Source organism: Leguminivora glycinivorella, chromosome 13 (assembly GCF_023078275.1).
Source record: "Leguminivora glycinivorella isolate SPB_JAAS2020 chromosome 13, LegGlyc_1.1, whole genome shotgun sequence".
Taxonomy (NCBI): Eukaryota; Metazoa; Arthropoda; class Insecta; order Lepidoptera; family Tortricidae; genus Leguminivora; species Leguminivora glycinivorella.
The window spans coordinates 2,247,804-2,267,172 of NC_062983.1; the positions used below are offsets into that span (position 1 = coordinate 2,247,804).

General features: G+C 37.6%; 1 protein-coding gene and 1 non-coding gene across 2 annotated transcripts in view; both read left to right on the top strand.

The window, feature by feature from the left end:
• The window catches only part of LOC125232428 (hemicentin-1), a 380,757-nt gene that overhangs the window by 236,517 nt on the left and 124,871 nt on the right, over window positions 1-19,369 (top strand). The window lies entirely within an intron of this gene.
• Window positions 11,737-11,810, top strand: Trnat-ugu. Its single transcript has one exon. It is a non-coding gene; the product is annotated as a tRNA-Thr (tRNA).

Below are 19,369 nucleotides of genomic sequence, written 5' to 3' on the forward strand. Positions count from 1 at the left end.
ATTATATTATTTAAGTATAGGGGGAGACCGGGGCTAATTGACTATAGGTGTAGGTTGACTATTAAAAAATTGAGCCAAAAATCAAATTTCAACCAACCAGTGATACGATATGAGAAGAGGCTCACCGGTGACTGAACGGAGGGAGGTGACGGACGGCTCAAGTTTGATTTTTGGCTCAAATTTTAATAATTAGTCAACCTACCCCTATAATCAACTAGCCCCGGTCTCCCCTAATATACTTACTTAGATGAGACTTCAATTCTCCTGCGTTCGAGCCATGGTGTTACCACACACAGGGTGTCCATTTGAACGTTCACCATAAGTACCTATAGATATACACCGTGCTCACAAAATTGTAATTTATCGCTTCCCCTTTGTTTGCCGCGTTAGTCCGACTCCGCTTTGAAAAAGGATTTTTTTTTAATTGAACGCGACGCTGGTATTTATGTAAATTGGGATGGTATCGGATATTTTGTAATTAGGGTTGTTTAAGGTCGGATTTTATTTAGGTCGGATGGAATTTCGGTCGAACAGAGATGAATGAATTTGGAAAATATATTTTTGAATATTTTTTGTGTGAAAAATAGATTTTTTAATGTAAGCACGGTATCAACATATATTATGTTCAATATATTTTAAGCTACCAGCGTTTAAAATAGGTAACAATCTGAGATGAAGCCTAAAATTGTTAATAAAGACGCCACAAGTATTTTTTGACTCAGTTGAACACTGTTGCATACAATACCTTTTCTACGAACATGCACTTACTTTTTAATAGTTTTCTAGATTATTTGTTCTGGGTTGTTAAGTTGGTATCAATGCAGTATTATAAAAGACTGCTACAAATGTGTTTTTGGGGAATAGACTATATACTTATCTTAAAATCATTTATTTCGGTTTTAAAGACCTATGCACGACTTTGTAAATGGCCAATAACACTATTCAGGAGTAGAAAATATAACAAAATGTGAGCATACAACAGAGGTGAGCAGAAATGGTGTCATAATATAGTTACATATTAGGAAACTATTATTTGTTAGAACTTAATCGCAGGTTGGAATTGAAATTTGATGTTGTTGACCTATTTCGAGTTGCTATTAATAATGATATTTAGCAAACAAGAGCATTACATTCATACATAATATGAGCAGTTATTACACGGAAGCACATTAAAAAAATCTACACTGACCGTGTCTGGTCATCGTTTTTACATTATAACGCTCCACCCACGTAGATCCTTTGCGCAAATTAGATATTCCTTTGAACAGAACGACATGCATAGTTAATAAGTTTTCCCCTCACCAGCTCGGAAACACGTGTTTTGTCCTTTAATACCAGCGGGTAAAAACGCATTTTATCCACTAGTGGGTAAAGTAATTTGACCTTGAATAAAGTCAAAATAACTGCTTTAAAATTGATAAAAGTAAAGGCGAATCTAGTAATAAAGATGATTTACCACCTGTGGAACTACTGGAAGCAGTGATAAACGCATTTTTTGCGTTGTAGTTTCCTCGCTATAGTGAGGGGAAAAGTTTTGTGTTACACTCGGGTGCAAATGTATTTTACTTCTCGTGTGTTGAAAAACTCGCAAGTTCAGGATTCTATTCTCGAACCACTCGCTTCGCTCGTGGTTCAACTATAGAATCCTTTCACTTGCTCGTTTTTCAATTCCGCACTCGGCGTTAAAATACAACTTTGCCCCCTTGTATAACAAATAACTATTAAAATAAGCTCCATAATTAGAAAGAACACTACAACCCAAATTGCCTAATAAACAACGTTAATAGCTCGAAATCTTCAAAAGCGACTAAAATAAACCAATTTCTAAGAGTCTTAAAAAAAGTTAATCACAAAAGAGCTTATTTTAAATCTTAAATATGTTTCTTAAGTCCTTTTAAAAGGGAAGAAATCTCAGCGTGATACTTAGCGCCGGAACGAAAGGGCCGACAGAAAAGGGACAAAAAACTTGGATAAACAGATGCGCGGGAGTTGAGACGAGACAATGATCTGTTTATTGTATCACATGTGTTGGTGTGTTCTATTTGAGACTTTTGAGATTTATCTGGTTGAGGTATACTTTAGTTTATGTTATAGGTACCTTTTATTATAGGTTTGTCGTCAAATTTTTTAGACAGCTTTTACATCAGACTATTTATACACGACATAAAATTGTACAAATGGCGGACTTAATGCTTTAATACATTCTTTACTAGTTGACCATTGGTTCAAAGAAAAACCTGCTGATTTTCATTGGTTGAATCGATAGCGAAGGACTACTGCTGAAGCCCTAACTAACTAGTTTGGCTCTCTGATCCAAAGAGGATCTTGGCCTCCAAAACGAGAGCACGCCTCTTATCGCACAAAACTCCGTTTACTCTTTGAGTTTATTGCAAACACACATATAAATATACCTACAGTACCTACACAGACACACGCGGCGGGGGACTGTGTTTTGTTTGGTTTTATAAGGCGTAGTGAATCTTCGAATCGCACTGAGAGATAATATTGATGTTTGTGTGTAAGGACGACGCCTCCTGTTGCTGATTTATGGCTGTAACCTCATGAAGAAGCCTGCATTGCGGATACTCGGTTGTAAAATATTTAGTGTTATTTTAGAGATATTTTAAATTTTACTGTTCTCAAGAACCGGTCGCAAGAGGAACGCAGCGGCAGCTGGTGACTGTCCGTCTCCTGTTGGCTGCTAAAGCCTAAACAAACTGTACAAACACTGTTGTGTAAACTCTGGTTTACAGTTTCTTTGTATTTGTGGTTGATAGTTTAAGTTAAAATTGTGGGCAATAGAATTTTGTGGTGAGGTTATTGGCCAGACCAATTGCTAACATAAAATTGAAACTAAAATACTCACCCAAATAACTTCTTATAAAAAAAATACAGTAAAAATCTAGGAATTTAGATTTCATTGAAATGGACTTTATATTTTAATCCGAGAATCGTGTTTAAAGATGTTTTCACAGAACAGTCTTTGTTAACTGTTAACTGGTAATCCGTAAAAAACTGTTGTTGTTACTATTGAAACACAGAACTAGAAATAAATTAATCTATTTGTATAGGCCCAGATACCGCTGGGGAGACAGCGTGATGGCGGATCTGTATCAGCTACAAGCCGATAATTGGCAGGAAGCTGCGCAGGATCGGGATAAGTGGCGCGCTCTCGTTTTGGAGCCACACTAGTTAGTTGGTTAGTTACGCCGTGGCTTGCGTGGGCGACGGTCGCGCGATGGTCGTGCGACGGCGATGCGACGCATACGAAATCAAACCTTATCGATATGGAAGTATGAGACGCGACGGCGACGGTCGCGCGACCGTCGCCCACGCAAGACACGGCGTTAGTTATTTGTATAGGGGCCGAGCGTGTCATATTTTGTACTGGAATTGTTTCTTGCCTGTGATAGGAAATATATCTGAAACTTTTGAGAGTTGATTATTTTATGTTTTTGCAATTAAATATCACGTAACAAGGCATCTCTTCATGTTTTTATTGACTTCAACTTCTAAAATCGATCTGTGATTAAAATCGTTATCATTTCTGTTTCAGGAAGGTCTTTCATTCTTCCTGATTCAAGTATTTTTCCATCTGGTAACATAGGGTTAATACCTATTACCTGAATATGCCTAGAACATAAATATTAAAGCTGTTTTTTTTTTTCAATCATTTGGTAAATTTGATAGGTAACGCAATTTACGCAGAAAATATAATAGTTTCTGCAATTATTTTGCCCCTTTAAAGTGAAGGGTTTCAAAACGACAAACTAAAATGTTATTGGTTGTAATTTGTAATTAAAATAAATATTTGACGTCAAGACTTATTTAATATAATAATAATAAGGGATGTGACGACCCCATCGCCCATTGGTTTAACCAGTGCAATCAGTCAACGCAGGGCAGGCTTGTGGCGAGCTGTTGGGGAACAGCGACCCCACGTCGTACCCGAGTGCTCCTGGGGAGTTATGTTACCCGTAAGGCGGGTGGGTGGGACAGTACTCTCTACCTCTGGCTTGCCTTGGCTGGCCGTCCAGAGTGGAGTCGTTAGGGCTATATGCTCCAGGGGTGGAAGTGAAAATTTGCATAAGACACGAGTTGGTACAGTGGCTGAACAGCCACTGGGCAGAAAGCGGTGTACACCTCTCGACACCCTTGAGTTCTCACACCGGTGTTGCCCTTGAGCCATATTGAATGTTGCTTTTTATGGGGGCCCATCTTGTGGGGACGAGTCACCGTCTACCGGAAATAAAATTGGATACCATTTTATTAGGCAGGCGTCCGGTTTTTTATCCATAGCCCAGTATTTAGTCCATCACTTTCATAAAAATACCCCAGTTCATTTTAGATTCCATTAACTCTCAAATAGTCCTTACACCCTGGCGGGTGTTGCCTCTGCGTGTGTCCCATGATGCGGGCAAGGGCAGCATGCGCTCGGTGTACCCCTTACATTTCATTAAAGTGTCAAAAGGGCCTCTACGCGTTGGCTTCGGCCCCGCGCACGCCTCCCAAAGGTCCGGAACACTATTGTTCCGTGATGGGAAAGACATAATAATAATAAAATACTTTATTGTGCACTACAAAAAAAGATGCAATTTACAAAGCCAAGACTAAAATAGCAGATTACAACAGGCGGTCTTATCGCTAGAGAGCGATCTCTTACAGACAACCTTCGGATATCGAAACGGTGGTAGGAAATAATTTATTGGGCAGTGCAAAAATAAACTACATAAGTATATATAGAAAATTTTAAATTATCCCTATTTTTTTCTATCCACTTCACCTGCATTTCTTAATCCAAAATCGTTTAACTTAACAAATTTTATCTCCAAGTGTCTCCAAACTCGGGAGGACCAATAAAAGTGTTTGCGCTTTCTAATTCGAACTTGGGACGACACCTGGTGGCCGTTTTGAGAAGTTTTCAACGACCCCATAGCGCCAGAGGGGGACCGCCTTAACACTTTGGCTAATTTTCAGTTTCTACACTCGCAAAAAGTGAAAATACCCACAATATCTCTGCTTTGCCTAAAGGTTGACTGGTAGAGAATGCTGTCTGGCATTAAGTCCGCCTTTTGTACTATAAGTTTTTCTTTCTTTGTGTACAATAGAGATTACAATACAATACAATACAATACAATACTCTTTATTGCACACCTTGATAAAATACAACAATACAAAACAAGGAAGAAACACGAACAAAGGTAAACAACAGGCGGTCTTATCGCTAAAGAGCGATTTCTTCCAGACAACCTTAAGGTAGCGGAAATTGATAAATTTACATAATGTCAGTAGATTAAATAAATAAATAAAATAAGTACGAACTTTAACAAGATAATTGTAACTATAAAACTATTTGACAGGTGTTTATACACTAATTAATATGACTGTTTATAGTGTTTATTAAATCGTAGTGTACCTGCTCGTTAGTACCTACCTACACACCTATAAAGGCACGTAATAAAGTGACGTCTCAGAATTCCAGACTTCAGCTTATTATTTTTCACTATACTAATAGTAAGATTTTTTGTTTCATTAACAACAGATGAAAAAGTTTTCTTCCTCTTCTTTACATCCTGCCCTATGCCTAAGCTCGAATCATATTTCTCCATTTACTCCGGTCTTGGGCAGTTTGGGTAACCTCCTTCCACCCCATCTCTAACACCCTGAGCTCCTTGCTGAAGCAATTGTGACAATGGCTAGGTAGTCGGGGTACCTACTAAGACGTTGAGTCACCTAAAGCAAATTCAAGTTGTCGCGAACAATACAGATTTTTAGTAACGCTGAAAGCAAAAAACAGACTAAAATCCATCAAGGAAACATGCTGTCCTACCTGGGTAGCTGTCTGATACCTTCTGAATTCGTGTAAAGAGATTCGGTGTTTCACAAACTTTTCGATTGGGCATTTTGTTTGCTTTTTACGACTTCTGACGGGATTTGGACTACCTATAGGTTGTAATACTGTACTTCAGCGACCTATAGGTTTTAATATTGCCCAGCAGCGACCTATAGGTTGTAATATTATATTGGCTTTATGAAACATTCCTGGATATCGGAGTTTGACGTGTGTGACAGTCGACTGGTCTAGCCTAGCGCGTAGTCACCCTGCCTGTAAAGCCGCGATCCCGGGTTCGAATCTAAGAGCATTTATTTATGTGATGAGCACAGATATTTGTTTCTGAGTAATGGATGTATCTATGTATATAAGTATGTATTTATCTATATAAGTATGTATATCGTCGCTTAGCACCCATAGTACAAGCTTTTCTTAGTTTGGTGCTAGGCTGATCTGTGTAAGGTGTCTCCCAATCTTTATTTATTTATTATTATTCAACGCTACTCCTTTACGCACATTGTCAATAAGTCCCTTGCAATCTCTCTCTCTATGTATATTTAGGGGAAGTCCGGGCATACCAAACACCCCAGGCAAATCGAATGTGTTCCATCAAAATAGAAACCACTTTATCCCAGAGATCGTAGAATATGGTTCTACGAAAAAAAGAACCAATCTCGACCACCGGCGATTCGTGGAAAAGCAGACGGTATTTTTGGCCGGGATTTTAAAAAACGGATTCTCTTTTTAAGCTCTCCCCTTGATATCCTTTGTGCATTAATTGCTGGGCCAATTTGATAGAAAGTTATGTGTCAAAGCGACGCCGCGTTAAGAAATATACATCGACAAAATTGACGAGAATTATGCTTCTTCAAAATAGGTCTCTTAATGCACTGCCTACAATCTTCTCTGCTTTGCCCAAGGGTTGACTGGTAGAGAATGCCTCATGTCATTAAGTTCGCCTTTTGTACATTAAGTTGTTCTTTTGTGCAGTAAAGTTTAACACGTTCGCGGACGCTCAGTCACCCCTCTGGGACACCAATATTTTGTATGGGAATTTTTCGACTGCTATAGCATACCTGTCCTTAGACACCTTATATTAGGGTTATTATGTGACGAGGAACGCTATAGCATTCGGATGCTATAGCATACCTGACAAAATACAGAGTTAAAATGTGATCTTATGTGACACCGTATGCTATAGCATACGATGCTATAGCATACCGTGACACAATACTGAGTCAAAATGTGATCTTATATGACACCGTATGCTATAGCATACGATCCATAGATGGTGATACAGCAGATTCATTCTGTAGAATCATATCAAATAAAACATTTAGTGTTTCTGGCTGCGGGGATGATGCCCACAAATAAAAGTATAAAGCTTGTTCACGAATACAGAGTTTTTTGGTACAAGAAGAATTGTCTAAATGTGTATCTCCTACAGACTCTTTTGGAGTACCTAACTTTCGTCCGAACTGTAGTCACCCGTTTCGTCATTGAGACTAGAATAATGTTTGTTCAAACCTGCTGTTGTATAGGTGCTAAAGGCCTTCATTTGGTGTGATGATTTCTGGGTGGAACTTATCCACTACCTCTCACTACGCGATGATTCGCCCAGCTTTATATGCTATTTTACAAGCATCTAAACCAAGTTCAAGTAGTTAAACACCAACAAAATTCACTCAAAAAGATATAATTTAACGTAAACAGTCAGTATCAACCAGAAATAGGGTTTATTCACAATTATATGAGCAAAGCAATGACTAAGTACGAAGGAAATTACTCAAATAATAGGTGTAAACATGCTTCAGTTTTCTTAATTTATCGTAACCAAAATCACGGTGTATTATTATAAAACGACAGTGGACATGTTTGTTAACAAAACCGCAACACAAAAATATATATAAACTGTAAAAATAATTACTTATGATTTTTTAAACAATCCATAAAATTGCGTTTGCGCTCGAAATTTGGCCACATTTCACGGGCCAACTCCCGGTGACACTCGCGGGGCTACTGCGCAAATTTCCATACAAAGAGGTATTCTATAGCATACGCGTCACAAAAAGGTGAACTCGATCTGTGACGCCACAGCATATTTTTTAACTGCGATAAAACTATGTAATGTTGCAGTATGCATACTATGATTCTAGTGAATGGTAGAGGAAATGTTGGTGAATAATATTATACTGTGAACAAGAAGATTACTAAGCAAACAGACGCAGAAATTCAAACCAAATAACGTATTCTATAGCATACGCGTCACCAGAAGGAGTACAAAAACGTATGCTATAGAATACGCGTCCGCGAACGTGTTAAATAAATAAATAAAATTGCTCGGTAAGATTATAATGAGCTATGGGCTACCATGGATTCTTTGTAGCTACCGTGACTTTTTAATGTATTACACGATAGCGTGAATTCACATTTACTGTATGGAGAAAGTGAACACTACGTCCAATCTATAAAATAACCTATTAAAACTCATAGCTACGTAGCCAAACTTGTTAAAATTTCTTAGAAAAATTTTTGGTGTACTCTTGGGTTAACACGTTCGTTTTTCGTCACGTTTCTAAATTAGTCCGATTCTTCTTCCGTCAGCCATTCTTCATTCGTCAACTTAGTCTACAGTCATTATCATCTTTGACCATCATGAGTTGATGGCATTTTTCTTATTTCGACTCAATCGTTTTTAGTCATTTCACATTTGGTCACATTCTTAGTTGGTACCGACTTAAGACTACGAAAAAACACGAAAACATAGATTTAACAGTGAACATGCTGAAAGAAAATTATGAAGAGTAAAGAAAGGACGAGATGGATTAAGATAAAGATGAATAATGAAATTGACCGTAGTTGAGGAAGACCATCGACGATCGTGACGAATAAAGAATGGTCGACGAAAGAAGAATCGGCCAAATTTAGGAACGCGACGAAAAACGAACGAGACGACCAAAGAGATACCTAAATATTTTTACTCAGTCGGTCTAAAACGACCCGTTAGTCTGGCTAGAACGTTAGCAGTCTTCTGGCGATTTCAATATGGTCTAGTCGAGACATTCTTTGCAGGTACAATAATAAGTGTAACTGATCTCATAATCATAAATTTCCCAAACGGTTCCGTATCGGTTATCAATGCACCATGTCGTACATGACAACACCAAATGAGACATATTTAAAATTTCCCTAATATAAGCCTATAATATCTGATGATCAGATTAGCAATTGAATTTATACTTATGACAATTTATAATGTCATATACAACCGCCTACATGTAAACTTGGCAGATACCAGTTACTTCTCGAGCATGCATAGAAAAACAATAAATCTTCTTCGTTTTTCGAAACAGAACACCTATTGGTTAAAATAACGTAAAATTTACTACAATTTTGGGCTCACTGTCCATCTATATGAATAGATAGGTATCAAAATGTAAACTTATTACGGCAATTTCCTACTATTCGATTATTGGTGGTAAAAAGCATAAGTGTAGGTAATTCTGTGTTGTTTCTTTTAATTAGGCTTCAAAATATGGAATAGGTATTTTTGGCTTACCCACGCTTTATCGACTACACACTAGATGGTGCAAAACAGGTGGCCCTATTCCACGCCACAAGTTTATAATTGAGTTATGCTTTAGTTAGTCACTATACAATTTTATTTAAATTAAATATTTTTAAGTTATTTTCTGTTAGAATAGTTGCATTTTCCATGTTTTGTTCAAATTCAGATAAATGAATTGAAAATTATGGGGTCACTATAAAAAACAATATGTTGCTTTCCACTGTGTGACAATGAATGTTTATATTTAGTTTTCTCAATCATAACCATAAAACTGTTTGAGTTGCAGGCGTCCATAGGTTACGGTGACCGCTTTACATCAGGCGGGCCGTATGCTTGTTTGCCACCGACGTAGTATAAAAAAAAAAAAACTTGATGGGCCGTAGCGCCTTCAAAAATAAGGATAGAAAAAAAAGCAGACAAAAATAATAATAGTCTGTGTTGAAAAAATCAGTGCTCTATCTTCAAAAACCAGGGAGAAAATAGTCGAACGTGTTTGTATGGAGAATTGACCAATCCTAAATCGTTTTAAACGACGTCACCTACCACAAGTGACAGAGATCGAAGCCCCCCCGCGCCGCGTCGCATCGCCAGCGTTAATCCCTCAGTGCGAGATCTATTGGACAGTGGTCTACGTCTGATTGCGAAGGCCCAACCTACACGCTCGCGCAACGGTCCCATCATTATTTTTTGTCCGACGCAGCGATATGTCAAACTCAGGGCTCGGTGAAACCAATGTTGCCGGTTGAAAAATGGCTGCAACTTTTTCACATTGTTTGAATAGTTTGTAGATATTAAATGAAGGTCAGGAGGTCATGATTATCATACAATTTTTTTCATAATAAGCTCTTATCTCTCTATAAGTTGGTCATATTATTAAGATAGAGGCAGATTACCGCTAATATATGTAAGAGTGTTAAGTTAAACTTCTTAATCGGCAACCGGAGTTCCAAATAATATCGGTAATACTCTTACGATTGACCTAAGTGGTGGAAAATTATGCTGTTTTGGTTGAAGTCTTGGTGGCTCAGTTGGCAGATCGCTGAAGTATCGATCCAGAGGCCGTGAGTTCAAGTCTCACACAAGGCAGACATTTTCCACTATTACGTTTATTCTAAGCTTAGATCTTTCTGCCAATCAGAAGTTAAAATTTAACAAAGTACGAGTACAACACTGTAAAATGTAGCTTTAAAAGTGTTAGAAACCAAAAACTGTATACTTTCTGCCATTACTTCAAATTAGTGATAATCATAATAAAACAAACTTTTAAACATTTTTGCTATCTAATGAAATCCAGAAATACGATGTTTTTCTTATCCGGTTTTTTTATCGCCTGCATTTCCGCTATTTATCTTGGTTGAATAAAATATTCAAATAGAGATTAATGTATCGTCTTTGTAAGCATAGACGAATAGGGACTTAACTTGATCGTGGAATTTGATATCAAGACGGCTATAAATTAATACTGTTTTCTTTCTAAATGACAAATTATGAACTTATTAAAGGCTTCAAAAAGGGTGTTACTTATAATAATATACTTATCGATATTCAATAGAAATGTGGTGCTGCCCTCATTTTGTAGGCTTTTGCTTTATTAAATCTAGTACCAAATCAGTCACCAAATGTCCAAATCAAGGTTATCCTAAGGAATACGGAAAGAGTTATCAGACACATTGACAACTTACGGATGAGGTAGAATCCTGCAGAAGAAAAGGTAAAAAAATGTTTGGAAAAGCTATTTTGGAAGGGGTTCGCAAGACCCGGCGACCTTCAAATCAAGAGTGCACAGGCATCTTCTGGGCGAGCTCACTCCACGGCCACGCTTTGCCTTTGGCTAGTCTGTGGCCAAGAGTAAGCCCATTTATAAAAAAAAGAAGCTGTAGGTACATTCAGAACTGGAAATACAGTGGCGACAAAAAAGTGTAAAAGTAAGCTAATGTAGGTCCTCCTGGTAATTTTTTTTCAAGCCAGTGGTTAGAGCCAAGTAACAATTTCATCCCGATTTTTTAAATTGAAATTTGTTACAGTTTCTTTTCGGTACACCCTTTAGTTTATAGGTCTCTTAGGTGCGAACAATTTTCTCTTAACAAGCTAGGTAGGGTGGTTATTTTGGTCACAACACGGTTGTGTTGTGACCAAAATAACAGGAAAATAATGATACTAATGATTACTAACTATTTTAACAACACGGTGCGACCTAACATAGTATTTTAGCAATAGCAAGACGATGTAGGGAACAAATCAATTTATTTTCTTAAATCAAATCATTTTCTTAGGTCAAAGACGCCTAGCCTTCAGAGATAACATACACTAGAGAAATTTCGATGGGTACCTCGGCGGTCGAGGTGGTGTAGCGGTTTATCACGTCAGCCGTGTTAGCTGGAGACCCGGGTTCGATTCCCGGCTTCACCACCATTGGGCTGATCGCTTTTTCTTTAGTTTATGGTATCTATTTCAGTTTACAATAGCAAGACGAGTTTGAAAAACATGTTTTGTATTACGTTCATGGAAACACCCTGTATGTCGTGACACACCTTTGTTGGCATAATAATAAAGATCTGTTCCGCTATTTTTGGCTCTTTGGCCGTCACAATGTATTTGACGCAAACTGTACCTATCAGCAGCGGCTGGTGGAAATTTCTGCTAGGCAACACTGATCATAAAGAAACCTGAACATTAGGTACTTTACTAGTAATAAATTTTATGGACCGCTTGTATGGACCAGCCGCTGAGGGTACCTACTAAAATCCCACTTGCAACATATGTTATGAGTCTTTGAAATCCGCCATCGCGCGTCGGCCCCATCGTCCCACTATTTGGCCACAGCTAACCCGCTAAGCTTTGTTTGCAAAGCTATTCTTTACCTCATAAACCTTGAGCCTTTATTTGCGCTCCGATGAAGCTCTAAAAGCTTCACTTATCACGGGCAGCTTTTAATTAATGTGCCCATTGTTTTTTGAAAGCTTTTCGCACTTTGATATTAAACTGTGGACGGGGGCGGATTCGTAAATTTGAATTATTATTTTGACGACCGGTCTGGCTCAGTCGGTAGTGATCCTGACTGCTGAGCCGCGGTCCTGGGTTCGAATCCCGGAAAGGGCATCTATTTGTGTGATGAGCACAGATATTTGTTCCTGAGTCATGGATGTTTTCGATGTATATATAAGTAATATAAGTATGTATGTATCTATTTAAGTATGTATATCGTCGCTTAGCACCCATATTACAAGCTTTGCTTAGTTTGGGGCTAAGTTGATCTGTGTAAGGTGTCCCCATGATTTATTTATTTATTATTTAATCAACACCGGTTCAATTCCCGAAATGTTTGTACATTTGGATCACGTCTCCGATTTGGATAAAAATTGGTAGGCTGATAGAGTCCATGATGCTGAGCAAGATCCACTAGGTTTCCTAAAATGTCCTAGGTTGATTTTATGAAACTTTCCTTTTTTAACCCCCGACGCAAAAACGAAGGGGTGTTATAAGTTTGACGTGTCTGTGTGCATGTCTGTCTGTCTGTCTGTCTGTATGTTTGTCTGTCTGTCTGTCTGTGTGTCTGTCTGTGGCATCGTAGCTCTCGAACGGATGAACCGATTTTGATTTATTTTTTTTGTCTGAAAGCTGAGTTAGTCGGGAGTGTTCTTAGCCATGTTTCATGAAAATCGGTCCACTAGATCGCGGTCGGGGTTTTTTTCAAAATTTTAATTTTGTGGTTAGATTATTGTTACCGAAAATGTATAGAAATCCTCATATTTCTATACTACTAGTATTTAGCTTAATCTTGTCCGTCATGTTACGTAACCCGAAGGGTTATAAAGTATTTGAGCCATTTAAAGGTTAACAACACATACGATCTTTGTGTAGGCTTAAGTCCCCAAATACTTGCCTAGCTTAGTACAACAAAAGTTGCAGTACAGTATTTTGACTTCAAGAAAACGCCATAACCTGCCTGGCTTTTATTTCCGACAAAATTATTATTTTAGAGGTTTTTTTGTGTGCATGTGTATCTGTTGGTAAATTATACTAGTATATACTTTTTACATATATGTTTTTCGTTCTTGTTTGTGTAGTCTCACCACATTATACAGAGAGTTAACTTACTACTCTGGTTTATCTGATGAAATTGTCCAGTCACCTGTTTGAACATGTTACATACCTGAGGCCTCAAAAATATCTGACACGATCTTATTGTTACGGTCTTAAGAGCGTGCTGTTGGTCATTTCATTCGCTTGTCGTTTTCCCTTTGTCATTTTGGGTCGACGCAGTATGTTATTTTCTTCCATTCCATAAGTACCTCATTCACTTGCTTTTGTTTCACCATTAATATGTATAATATTGCTAGTGACAGTTCTAATATTGTATTGCCTTCTTTATTACACACTTTTCTTTTGCTTAGAGTAACTTTAGGCAAGGGTGGACGTATATTTCATCTTTCACACGCTGATACACTTTCTTGACTTACTATACTGTTAATAAACACACTGTGACTTAAACAGTCTCTTAGCACAGTCCGGATAAGCCTATAATAGGCTTAGTCTTAAGTCCAACGTCGATCGTAATAAATTATTCACAATTTAACCGGATTCCGTTTTGACAGCTAGTGGTCAATAGATTTGGAATGTTATTGTTGTTTTCTCATTAATGTCATAAGAAACTGCTGTCAAAATGCCGCATATATACAAATAAAGTTATGCTCTTATTTTAAGATCAACACTTTGAAATATTAGGTTAAGTTACCAAGAACGAGTAAAATAATGTAAGTTTTTTTTTCCATTTCCTCCATTTTGCATAAAATTGCAATCAAATAATATTAGATTCTACTCCTACTCATATTAGAATGCTGATTTTTGTCGCTGAGGAAGGTTGCCAGAGCTCAACGAGATTGCGGAGTGCAACCATCGGCAATGCGCACAGCATGAATATTTTGGCATAATAAAAATAATATTTTATTTAATCTGAAGACAATGATTGATCAAAAACTCGAACAGACCCACCCCACTTATTTTTATTTGGATTTTTTTATGTGATTTCCTCTCGGAATCGCGAGCCCTTTCAATCCTAATAGGATAAAAAAGTTTCCCACGGTTATCTTCCCATTTCGTTACTATTTTTTCATACATTTTGTATAGCGGTAACGGAATGGAAGGTTTGAAAAATGTATGGAAATCTTGGGACATTTTTTTCTCCTATCAGGATCGAAAGACCTCGCAATTCTGAGTATGGATTGAGTAAAAAATACCCATGTTTGAAAAAAAAAGTGGGGTGGACAACTTTGAAAAAAAAAAAATTGGCCCTACTACCACCTATTTACTACCTACAAAATATTATAGTAGGTATTTTAAACTAAAACAAAGAAATCCGTATTAATTTAACACAGAAATTTAAAAATCATATCCAAAAGCTATAAGGTCACTAAACTCGAAAATTTCCAATACTTTATTTCGACGCAGTGACCCATTACAAATATTTCTTGAAACCGATATAAAAGAAATCTTAACAATGGATTTGTCATAAGAAGGAACCTTTTTGGCGTTGATTTTCATACAAATTTGGCGTTTCTTGACGAACGTTACAGGTTCATTTTTGTATGAAAGGCCACCCCTCTGATACGTAAGTATACACGGTGTAAGATTAGGATACGGAATAATTTTAACAGTGTATCTCCATATCACATTTTTAGACTAAAATGTTTAAAACTTTTCTCGATTTTGCCTAGGTGCAGAGTTATAAAAAACTAGCGTTTTCCCGCGGCTTCGCCCGCGTACTTATCTAATCTTGTTTTCCCATTCGAATTTGGACCCCCCATTTCACCCCCTTAGGAGGTGAATTTTGAAAAATCCTTTCTTAATGCTCCTCTATACCTCATCAAGAACCTACGTTCCAAATTTGGAATCTCTAGGACCCGCTGTTTCGGCTGTACGTTGATATGTCAGTCAGTCAGTCAGATTCTTCTTTTATACATGTAGATAAATATTTCCTTATTGTTACAGTACAAAAGGTAATATATGTCAAAAATGATAAGTAAAAGCTTTCAATATCTGGTTTTTATAAAAAAAGTCATTTTAAGTGCCAGTTTTATGAGTGACATTTATTTTTTACCTATGTAAAAATACATCCAAAAACGTTTTTTATTTTGGCATAATTCACTTAAGGTATAAAACGTTATTTATTTCTTTCGGCCTCAGAAATGCGTGGTTACAATTATTCGGTTTTCTCATGTTACACCATGTATAGATAAGCGAAATACTCAAGTAATCCGCACTCATATCGTATACAGAATCCCGTTCGCAGAAGTGGTTAGCTAAATTGGTGTCAAAGGTGGACGTGCGATTCTCGATATCGGCGCTAAGTGCTTGTTTGTGACTAGGGATGGGACACGCGGCCGAAAAATTATGTTAGGACTGTTAGGAGACTGAGATTCGGCGCTCGTCTTATCTGGCGACTTGACAATCGATAATTTTTGTTTTTACTGACTGATTTTGCAATGACTAGTCAAACTTTTCATAGTGACTTTTGAGGTCATAATGAACAACTTTTACTATGGTTGTAATCACAAAAGAAATTGAGCTGTTCCATAGAAATAAGCGGCATCCGCAAAGCATATACCTATACAAAAATTGGCTAGGACCTACTTACAAAATCACCCCTGTAGATTAATTAGATCACAGGTATTAACCAAATTAATAATTATCATCCAATTAAGTGTAATTGTATATGGGAACTGAATCTCCTTAAACAGAATTTCACGAAGTAAATAGACAATAGGTTTTGTATTTAAAGTCACACACAGGTCGAACGCGATTAATTTTTTAACATTATTTTTACCTTTTTTCCCAACGTTTCGGCCAGGTTGCACTGGCCGTGGTCGCGGAAGACTGACGTCCCAGCAAAGTGTCACCGGAGATGTAAACAACACAAAACTACCCGAACTGGCCGAAACGTTGGGAAAAAAGGTAAAAATAATGTTAATTAATCGCGTTCGACCTGTGTGTGACTTTAAATATGTGTACAAAGCGCGAGAACTTAAAGTGTTATAATAGGTTTTGTGTTTATTTATAATTATATGTAACTTTGACTAAAGAAAATGTAAGGATCATACCGAACTTTGACCTTCATCCTCATCCTCTTTGAAGAATTCATTAAAAACAAACTAGAAGGAAGAATTGAGGCAAGAAGACAAAGGGGGAGACCATAGAGAGCGTATATGACCCAAATAAAGGAAAGAATCAACGTTGTGTCGTATCAGGAAGTCAAGAAGAAGACAGAAGACCGGCACTCATGGAAGTTGGTCCACCGACAAGAGTCCAACTCTTAAATGATTGATGATGATGCGGTGTTAACATTGTTATATTTTATCACCTGTCACAAAATGCATTAGGCTTGTGTAGGACATGTACCAATAGTACAAAAGACACGATTCCCTGCACTGTACTAGACCGAACGACTCCCAAATGATTCTGCTCTCTAGGACATTTAGTACACTCACACACGCGCAATAGAATGGGAGCGAAAGGAGCAAAGAGCAGAGGAGTGACAATGACAGCAAAGCGATCCGTGTGATCCGACCGCAACCGAACTAAAACCGACTGACTCGGACCGAGAGCGCGCGAAAACGGCCGATCAGCTCTCGGCTAGTACGAGCGAGCGTTACTGTACGCCATACGCACAATTTGTCTCTCGCTCTCTCGGTGTACTACTGTCCTAAATGTCATAAAAGAACGAAATAGTACACTTCGGAGATCGTACTAGTTGGGAGCGATCTTTTCAGTGAACGAGCAGGCACAACTCTACAATGCATGCAAAAGACATAGACGAATTGATAAGTGATACAACTGCAACCATTTGCTGATTCCCAATTAACTTAATCCAGTGATTTCTCAGAAATCTCGGCGCTTGGTCCCCTCACTGAGAGCAAACCCGTCGTACAAGGATGTCGAGGCATGTAAATTGCTAGTTAGCAGAGTTATAATATTCCTCACAACTGCGTCTCACAACCTTTTACAGCAACAAAGGATATTTTATATACGTCTGATGGGTCTCTATTGGTTCCCATAATTTTTTTAGTCCGATTTTTACAATCCATAACGTTGTTAGTCATAATTTTTAATAGTCATATTATCATTAGTCATAAAGTTGAATGTCAGAAATTAGAGGTCAGATTTTTGCAAGTCATCATTATTGTTAGTCATAAACATTGTTTGGCATAATAATCAAATTGCATTTTGTATTATGGACATAATGTTGAAAGCAATAGACATGTTTGTCATAATTGTCGTAAAGTATATTTTCGCAAGTAGTAATGATTACTGTCCACATTAACTTTAATCATAACATTCAATGGGATCTATATTATTTTTCATTAAGTTTGAAGTCATAATATTAGGCCCGACCAGCGATTCGACGGAGCCCCGCTACGCGGGGCTCCTATTTCTGCTCTGAATGACACAAGGTAACTAACGAACCTACCCGAGAAATGAAAGTTTTCTCTTTGAGCTCACTGATTTTCCCGCAATTTCGTCTTTTACATGTTATGTGTTTTATTTTTTCATGTTGTTTTTAAAAGTATTAGGCCCCGCTAGCGATTCGACGGAGCCTCGCTATGCGGGGCTCCTATTTTTGCTCTGAATGACACAAGGTAACTAGCGAACCTAGCTGAGAAATGAGGATTGAAATACTCAATGAGCTTACTGATTTTCCCGCCATTTCTTCCTTTGCATGCTGATTTTTGTAGTATTCGGCTTCGTCAACGAGTAGAAGGAGGGCAGGGGTCCTATTTCCGTTCTAATGGACGCGAGGTAAATGCGGACTACCAATAAAGTCATAAGGTATAATGTATCGATTGTCCACATTTTCGTTAGTCATAATTTGGTTTTTCTCAAAAACGCGTAACTTTTCAGGATTTCCATAAAACAAACCTAACCTAACCTATCTATAGGTGACCCTAATGAAACCGTTTCAGAAGTATGACTAATGATAACCTGGCTAACAAAGGGATCCGTTTTAAATGTTATATTCATCAACTTTCTTGATTCTAAGATTATAGTATTCTATAATATGGGTTGTTAACGTTAGAACTATTAAACGTTATTCGTAACAAAGGTTATGACTTATGAGGTTTATGCCTTAAAACTGTATGCAGAACAATCAGTAGGGCTTCAAAAAATATGCCTAGTAATATTTCTGGATAATTATTGTTATGCCTTTCAATTTTATACTCATCAACTTTATGACTTTTAAGGTTATGGCATCCAATATTATGGGTTGTTAATGTTAGTACCATTAAGCATTATTCGTAACAAAAATTATGACTAGTGATGTTTATGACCACAAAATATATGAATAACAACTTATGACTAACGAAATTCTGACCAAAAAGTTTATGGGAAAGAAAGGGGTCCCACGTCTGATATGAACTATCGTTAATCAGAAAGAGAATGCTCTGTAAAAAGTGAAACCAAGGTACTGATTACGATACGAATGCGAAAGGCAGTGGCAAGGGCGACCAACTAAAACAAGCCCGAAGGGAGTGTTTTAACCCCCGAAATTACAAAATTAAAATTTTGGAACACCCCCGAATACCGCGACATAGTAGACCGATTTTCATGAAACATGGCGAAGAACACTCCCGATGAACTCAGCTTTCAGACAAAAAAAAACTAAATCTGAATCGGTTCATCCGCTCGGGAGCTACGATACCACAGACAGACTTACACACAGACAGACAGACAGACAGAGACGTCAAACTTATAACACCCCGTCGTTTTTGCGTCGGGGGTTAAAAATAGATTGATTACAGACGACAATGCAAATCTTGTTACTAAACCATGGCGCGAATTCAGTGACAAGATTTGCTTCTGCGTCTACATATTCTATTTTCATCTACACGAAATATTTTTGCTAGCGATGAAAGCTGTGAAAAATAAAAATCTCCAACCAAAAAATAAAGACAAAAATAGTCTAAGCGCTTGAG